Below are 8,399 nucleotides of genomic sequence, written 5' to 3'. Positions count from 1 at the left end.
GGGAGAGAAAGAGAGACGAAGGAGACACAACAAAAGAAGGGAGGAGAGACAAATGGGATTATGGTGATTTAAAAAACTTAAAGCAGAAATTGAACATAATTGTCTTTCTAGAGATTGTTGCAGTAGTAATGTTTGTTATGATACTTACTGTATGTAGCGCTGCACCTTCCCACTGTAGCCAGTTTGACACTTGCAGCGCTACCCCATAATATTCATGCATTCAGCTCGCTTGTCACATTTGTGTGTTCTCATTTTACACTCGTCAATATCTAGACGGGAGTGAAAACGGCATGAAAATTAAGAAACTCATATCCACCGGCTGTGTTGACACACTGAGCTCTGGCTACTACACATGGCCTTCCTCAACATGCACTCATCAAGGTCTAGAAACACAACACACAACATTACACATCAACATATACAACCTGACACTTACCTTTTCCCCTTTTCGAGTTCAGGAATTATCCTGAATAGGAATCGATCAAAACGAGTTCATAGATACACACACGTGCATGCAATCACCCACACACAGCTCTCTATCCCTAGTGAAGCCTTCCAGGCAGTGGCAGGTGGGGTTGCATCCATCCAGCAGACATTAGTCATCCTGGTCTGTAAGTGCAAGGATGTTGTCAACACTTTTTCAAAAGACTAGTTTCACTGGGACTATAATATGTACAGTATCTGGACAAAATCAGAGTGGCAGCCATTTTGTGCCAGTGGGTAATCCCCAGTATTGATGTTATAGAGGTGTGGTTTTTATCTGACACCATCTTTTCAGTGAAGAGTGTGGGCTCACACCCTTTGTCCATGTTGTCCTCTGCCTCCTCCCCATCAGAGGAGAGAACAGGCCCTACTACTAGCCTGTTCAACCTCTCTTTCGTAATCGTCTGAGATTCCAAAAGATTGGAAAGCAGCTGCTGTCATCCCCCTCTTCAAAGGAGGGGACACTCTTGACCCAAACTGCTACATACCTATATCTATCCTACCCTGCCTTTCTAAGGTCTTCGAAAGCCAAGTCAACAAACAAATTATCGACCATTTCAAATCCCACCGCACCTTCTCTGCTATGCAATCTGGTTTCAGAGCTGGTCATGGGTGCACCGCAGCCACGCTCAAGGTCCTAAACGATATCGTAACCACCATCGATAAGAAACAATACTGTGCTGCCGTATTCATTGACCTGGCCAAGGCTTACGACTCTGTCAATCACCACATCCTCATTGGCAGACTCAATAGCCTTGGCTTCTCAAATGATTGCCTCACCTGGTTCACCAACTACTTCTCTGATAGAGTTCAATGTGTCAAATCGGATGGCCTGTGGTCCGGGCCTCTGGTAGTCTCTATGGGGGTGCCACAGGGTTCAATTCTGTCGCTCTTGCTGTTGGTGAGTCTCTGATCCACCTCTACGCAGACGACACCATTCTGTATACTTGTGGCCCTTCTTTGGACACTGTGTTAACAACCCTCCAGACGGGCTTCAATGCCATACAACTCTCCTTCCATGGCCTCCAACTGCTCTTAAATACAAGTAAAACAAAATACTGTACATATTTATTTTGCTCCTTTGCACCCCATTATTTCTATTTCTACTTTGCACTTTCTTCCACTGCAAATCTACCATTCCAGTGTTTTACTTGCTATATTGTATTTACTTTGCCACCATGGCCTTTTTTGCCTTTACCTCCCTTATCTCACCTCATTTGCTCACATTGTATATAGACTTATTTTTCTACTGTATTATTGACTGTCTGTTTGTTTTACTCCATGTGTAACTCTGTGTTGTTGTATGTGTCGAACTGCTTTGCTTTATCTTGGCCAGGTCGCAGTTGTAAATGAGATCTTGTTCTCACCTTGCCTACCTAGTTAAATAAAGGTGAAATAAAAAAATAAAATAAAATAAAATGAAGAGCGGCATGCTCTCATCGTTCAACGGTTGGTTTTTCAGAGAGAACTGGTCTGCAGAATCACCATCTCAAGAGTCTGTAGGAAAAAGCATGAGCAGAGCAAACTTGTATCTCTTAATACCAAATGCCTGCTCTCACACACCTGCGCACAACCCTAATTTTGATAGACAAACATTTGCTCCTGTGGAAGAAATAAAAAAATAAAAAAAGTGTCATAAGTACAACTTAGGTCAAAGACTGTGATAAAACTAACATAGGTATTTAACAATATGGAGTCTCTCTCTCCCACTCTCTCTTGCCACCTGCCTTGGCAAGTGAGTTAACCACCACTATGGATGCCGGTTGGAACGCTCTGGGTCTGAAGAAGAGGAGCCTGGGAGACCCATACACACACAGGGAGAGATTTAGTGGCACAGCCTCCAATCAGTAACAGCAATAAACCATCCAATCAGTAACAGCAATAAATCCTCCACTCAGTAACAATGATTAACCCTCCACTCTGTAACAGCAATAAACCCTCCACTCAGTAACAACAATAAACCCTCCACTCAGCAACAACAATAAACCCTCCACCCTGCAACAACAATAAACCCTCCACTCAGTAACAGCAATAAACCCTCCACTCAGTAACAACAATAAACCCTCCACTCAGTAACAGCAATAAACCCTCCACTCAGTAACAGCAATAAACCCTCCACTCAGTAACAGCAATAACCCTCCACTCAGTAACAACAATAAACCCTCCACTCAGTAACAGCAATAAACCCTCCACTCAGTAACAACAATAAACCCTCCACTCAGTAACAACAATAAACCCTCCACTCAGTAACAGCAGTAAACCCTCCACTCAGTAACAGCAATAAACCCTCCACTCAGTAACAGCAATAAACCCTCCACTCTGTAACAGCAATAAACCCTCCACTCAGTAACAGCAATAAACCCTCCACTCAGTAACAGCAATAAACCCTCCACTCTGTAACAGCAATAAACCCTCCACTCTGTAACAGCAATAAACCCTCCACTCAGTAACAATGATTAACCCTCCACTCTATAACAGCAATAAACCCTCCACTCAGCAACAGCAATAAACCCTCCACTCAGCAACAACAATAAACCCTCCAATCAGGAACAGCAATAAACCCTCCACTCAGTAACAGCAATAAACCCTCCACTCAGTAACAGCAATAAACCCTCCACTCAGTAACAATGATTAACCCTCCACTCTGTAACAGCAATAAACCCTCCACTCAGTAACAATGATTAACCCTCCACCCAGTAACAGCAATAAACCCTCCACTCAGTAACAGCAATAAACCCTCCACCCTGCAACAGCAATAAACCCTCCACTCTGTAACAGCAATAAACCCTCCACTCTGTAACAATGATTAACCCTCCACTCTGTAACAGCAATAAACCCTCCACTCTGTAACAGCAATAAACCCTCCACTCTGTAACAGCAATAAACCCTCCACTCAGTAACAATGATTAACCCTCCACTCTGTAACAGCAATAAACCCTCCACTCTGTAACAGCAATAAACCCTCCACTCTGTAACGGCAATAAACCCTCCACTCAGTAACAATGATTAACCCTCCACCCAGTAACAGCAATAAACCCTCCACTCAGTAACAGCAATAAACCCTCCACTCAGTAACAGCAATAAACCCTCCACTCAGTAACAGCAATAAATCCTCCACTCAGTAACAGCAATAAACCCTCCAATCTGTAACAGCAATAAACTCTCCACTCAGTAACAATGATTAACCCTCCACTCAGTAACAGCAATAAACCCTCCACTCAGTAACAGCAATAAACCCTCCACTCAGTAACAGCAATAAACCCTCCACTCTGTAACAGCAATAAACCCTCCACTCAGTAACAATGATTAACCCTCCACCCAGTAACAGCAATAAACCCTCCACCCAGTAACAGCAAATAAACCCTCCATTCAGTAACAGCAATAAACCCTCCACTCAGTAACAGCAATAAACCCTCCACTCAGTAACAGCAATAAACCCTCCACTCTGTAACAATGATTAACCCTCCACTCAGTAACAGCAATAAACCCTCCAATCTGTAACAGCAATAAACCCTCCTCTCAGTAACAATGATTAACCCTCCACTCAGTAACAGCAATAAACCCTCCACTCAGTAACAGCAATAAACCCTCCACTCAGTAACAGCAATAAACCCTCCACACAGTAACAGCAATAAACCCTCCACTCAGTAACAATGATTAACCCTCCACTCAGTAACTGCAATAAACCATCCACTCAGTATGTCACATCCTGACCAGTAAAGGGGTTATTTGTTATTATAGTTTGGTCAGGACGTGGCAGGGGGTATTTGTTTTCTATGGTTTTGAGTTTGTGTTCATGAAGAGGGGCGTTTGATTTATGTATTCCGGGGTTTTTGGTTTAGTTCTATGTTGTATAGTTCTATGTCTGTTCTAGGGTATTTAGATCTATGTTTAGGTCATTGGGATTGGGGCCTTCAATTGGAGGCAGCTGGTTATCGTTGCCTCTGATTGAAGGTCCTATATTTAGGAGTATGTTTGTTATGGGTATTGTGGGAGGTTGTTCTTTGCACTGCTGTATTTAGCCTGCAAGACTGTTAGTTAGTTCGTTTCTTGTTTTGTTTAATAAGTGTTCACAAATAAAGTTAAGATGAGCACTTGACCCGCTGCGCCTTGGTCCACTTACTACGACGATCGTGACACAGTGATTAACCCTCCACTCATTAACAGCAATAAACCCTCCACTCAGTAACAATGATTAACCCTCCACTCAGTAACTGCAATAAACCATCCACTCAGTATGTCACATCCTGACCAGTAAAGGGGTTATTTGTTATTATAGTTTGGTCAGGACGTGGCAGGGGGTATTTGTTTTCTATGGTTTTGAGTTTGTGTTCATGAAGAGGGGCGTTTGATTTATGTATTCCGGGGTTTTTGGTTTAGTTCTATGTTGTATAGTTCTATGTCTGTTCTAGGGTATTTAGATCTATGTTTAGGTCATTGGGATTGGGGCCTTCAATTGGAGGCAGCTGGTTATCGTTGCCTCTGATTGAAGGTCCTATATTTAGGAGTATGTTTGTTATGGGTATTGTGGGAGGTTGTTCTTTGCACTGCTGTATTTAGCCTGCAAGACTGTTAGTTAGTTCGTTTCTTGTTTTGTTTAATAAGTGTTCACAAATAAAGTTAAGATGAGCACTTGACCCGCTGCGCCTTGGTCCACTTACTACGACGATCGTGACACAGTGATTAACCCTCCACTCATTAACAGCAAAAAATCCTCCACTCAGTAACAATGATTAACCCTGCGCTCAGTAACAATGATTAACCCTTTACTCAGTAACAGCGTTAAACCCGCCACTTAGTAACAGCAGTAAACCCTCTACTCAATAAGACTGATAAACCCTCCACTCAATAACAGCAATAAACCCTCCACTCAGTAACAGTTGGAGAGGACTGCCCAGAACAGTGGAGTGAGTTGGAGAGGACTGCTCAGGACAGTGGAATGAGTTGGAAAAGACTGCTCAGGACAGTGGAGTGATCTGTCAATGGCCTATGTTCCCTGAGTAGCTATGGGCCTAAGTAAGTAATGTATGGATGACAACATTACTCTCTTGCCTATTTTTGGCAACAACTTCGTCTTCTCTGGACAAAGCCAGATGGTTAGTGGACAAAAATGCTCCTAACCCCTACCCACCTCAAATCCCTTTTGAAGTCAGCTGTAATCCCATCCGAAAGGGTGAAAGCGTAATTAGAATGCTTTCCAAAACCAAAGCCAACCGCCACCAATAGTACAGGGGTCAATAGTCCAGGTGGCCATTTGATTAATTGTTCAGCAGTCTTATGGCTTGGGGGTAGAAGTTGTTAAGGAGCCTTTTGGTCCCAGACTTGGCACAATGGTACCGCTTTCCATGCAGTGACAGAGAGGACAGTCTATGACTTGGGTGACTGAAGTCTGACAATTTTTTGGTCCTTCCTCTGACACTGCCTAGTACATAGGTCCTGGATGGCAGGAAGCTTGGCCCCAGTGATGGACTGGGAAGTACGCAGTACCCTCTGTAGCGCCTTACAGTCAGATGCCGAGTAGTTGCCATACCAGGTCGGTGATGCAACCGGTCAGGATGCTCTCGATGCTGAAGCTGTAGAACTTTTTTGGGGGGGAAAAGTTGCTGTCATGCCCTCTTCACGACTGTCTTGGTGTGTTTAGACCATGATAGTTTGTTGGTGATGTGGACACCAAGGAACTTGAAACTTTCCACCCGCTTCACTACTGCCCTGTTGATGTTAATGGGGGCCTGTTCAGCTCTCCTTTTTCTGTAGTCTATGATCAGCTCCTTTGTCTTGCTCACATTGAGAGAGAGGTTGTTGTCCTTACACCACACTGCCAGGTCTCTGACCTCCTCCCTATAGGGTGTATCATCATTGTCGGTGATCAGGCCTACCACTGTTATGTTGTCAGCAAACTTAATGATGGTGTTGGAGTCATGCTTGGCCGCGCATTTGTGGGTGAACAGTGAGTAAAGAAGGGGACTATGCACGCACCCCTGAGGGGCCCCAGTGTTCAGGATCAGCATGTCAGATGTGTTGTTGCCTACCCTTACCACCTGGGGATGGCCTGTCAGGAAGTCCAGGATCCAGTTGCAGAGGGAGGTGTTTAGTCCCAGGGCCCTTAGCTTAGTGATGAGCTTCGTGGGCACTATGGTGTTGAACGCTGAGCTGTAGTCAATGAACAGCATTCTCACAAAGGTTTACCTTTGTCCAAGTAGTTAATGGCCGTGTGGAGTGCGATTGAGATTGTGTCATCTGTGGATCTGTTGGGGAGGTATGCGAATTGGAGTGGGTCTAGGGTTTCCTGGGATGATGGTGTTGATGTGAGCACTTCATGACTACCGACATGAGTGCTACGGGGCGGTAATCATTTAGGCAGGTTACCTTCGCTTTCTTGGGCATAGGGACAATGGTGGTCTGCTTGAAACATTTACAGTGGGGAGAACAAGTATTTCATACACTGCCGATTTTGCAGGTTTTCCTACTTACAAAGCATGTAGAGGTCTGTAATTTTTATCATAGGTACACTTCAACTGTGAGAGACGGAACCTAAAACAAAAATCCAGAAAATCACATTGGATGATTTTAAAGTAATTAATTTGCATCAATCTCCCTTAAACTGCTTCCAAATGCAAACGTTTTAGCCATTCATGTCATGTTACCGGTATTAGCATTTTTTGCGCAACATGTCCGAATGAACCCGAAATAATCTAAAATTGATTGTGAAGTTCAACAAAGTCCCTTACAGTATAGATAATTTGATAATTCGAAAAATGTAAATACTGGTACCATGACTTCAATGGGATTTGCGTCACAAATGTTTTAACTTCTGCATCTATGCCAAAATAATTAACGACTGGTCGCATCTGACTGTGACAGCCACATTTTGGACCAGACCATATCTTCTGGTGGAATAATTATATTTTATGAATAACATTTTCTAAATAACGGGTTTAATTAACATATGTAAATCATTGGTATTTAAAAACAAAATTGTAGCCGTTTTATAAAAGCAATAAGGCACGCAAGTCACTGCTGTATCATTCCAATTCATAAACTGGGTGGTTCGAGCCCTGAATGCTGACAGCCGTGGTATATCAGACCGTATACCACGGGTATGACAAAACACTAATTTTTACTGCTCTAATTCCATTGGTAAACAGTTTATAATGGCAATAAGGCACTGCTAATAAACTGCCAATATACCACTGCTAAGGGCTGTGTCCAGGCACTGGGCATTGTGTCGCGCTTAAGAACAGCCCTTAGCCATGGTATATTGGTCATATACCACATCCCCTTGGCCCTTATTGCTTAAATATAGCACTCTCTTGTGCCTTATTGCTTAATGGTTAGATTTCACTATTGTTATATATTCTAATGAGACCATGTTGAAAATTGTTACAGTCCCATTTCTCATTTTATTATCCCATTCTTAGATATGGACCTGGAATCGAAAAAAATATTTATGTTATTTTAAGACCCTTAAACGATGTAATTACAATGTAATTACACAAAGAGAGAAACACTGTAACCACTATGCAGGTTGACACAGTTACCAGGTGTAACGGCCGTCGAAAGGAGTAGACCAAGGCGCAGCGTGGTGAGTGCTCATCATTCACTTTTAATAGAACACTTTCAACAAAACGAACGACAGCTAAACAGTTCTGTCAGGAACATGAACTAAACAGAAAGTAACCACCCACAAAACCCAAAGGAAAACAGGCTGCCTAAGTATGGCTCCCAATCAGAGACAACGATATACAGCTGTCCTTGATTGAGAACCATACCCGGCCAAAACAAAGAAATACAAAACATAGAAAAAAGGACATAGAATGCCCACCCTAGTCACACCCTGGCCTAACCAAAATAGAGAACAAAACCCTCTCTATGGCCAGGGCGTGACACCAGGTACTTAACTGCTTTGCAGCTGACTG

Source organism: Salmo salar, chromosome 05, assembly GCF_965601325.2.
Source record: "Salmo salar chromosome 05, fSalSal1, whole genome shotgun sequence".
In the NCBI taxonomy this organism is placed as follows: domain Eukaryota; kingdom Metazoa; phylum Chordata; class Actinopteri; order Salmoniformes; family Salmonidae; genus Salmo; species Salmo salar.
Note: the sequence above shows the minus strand (reverse complement) of the source record.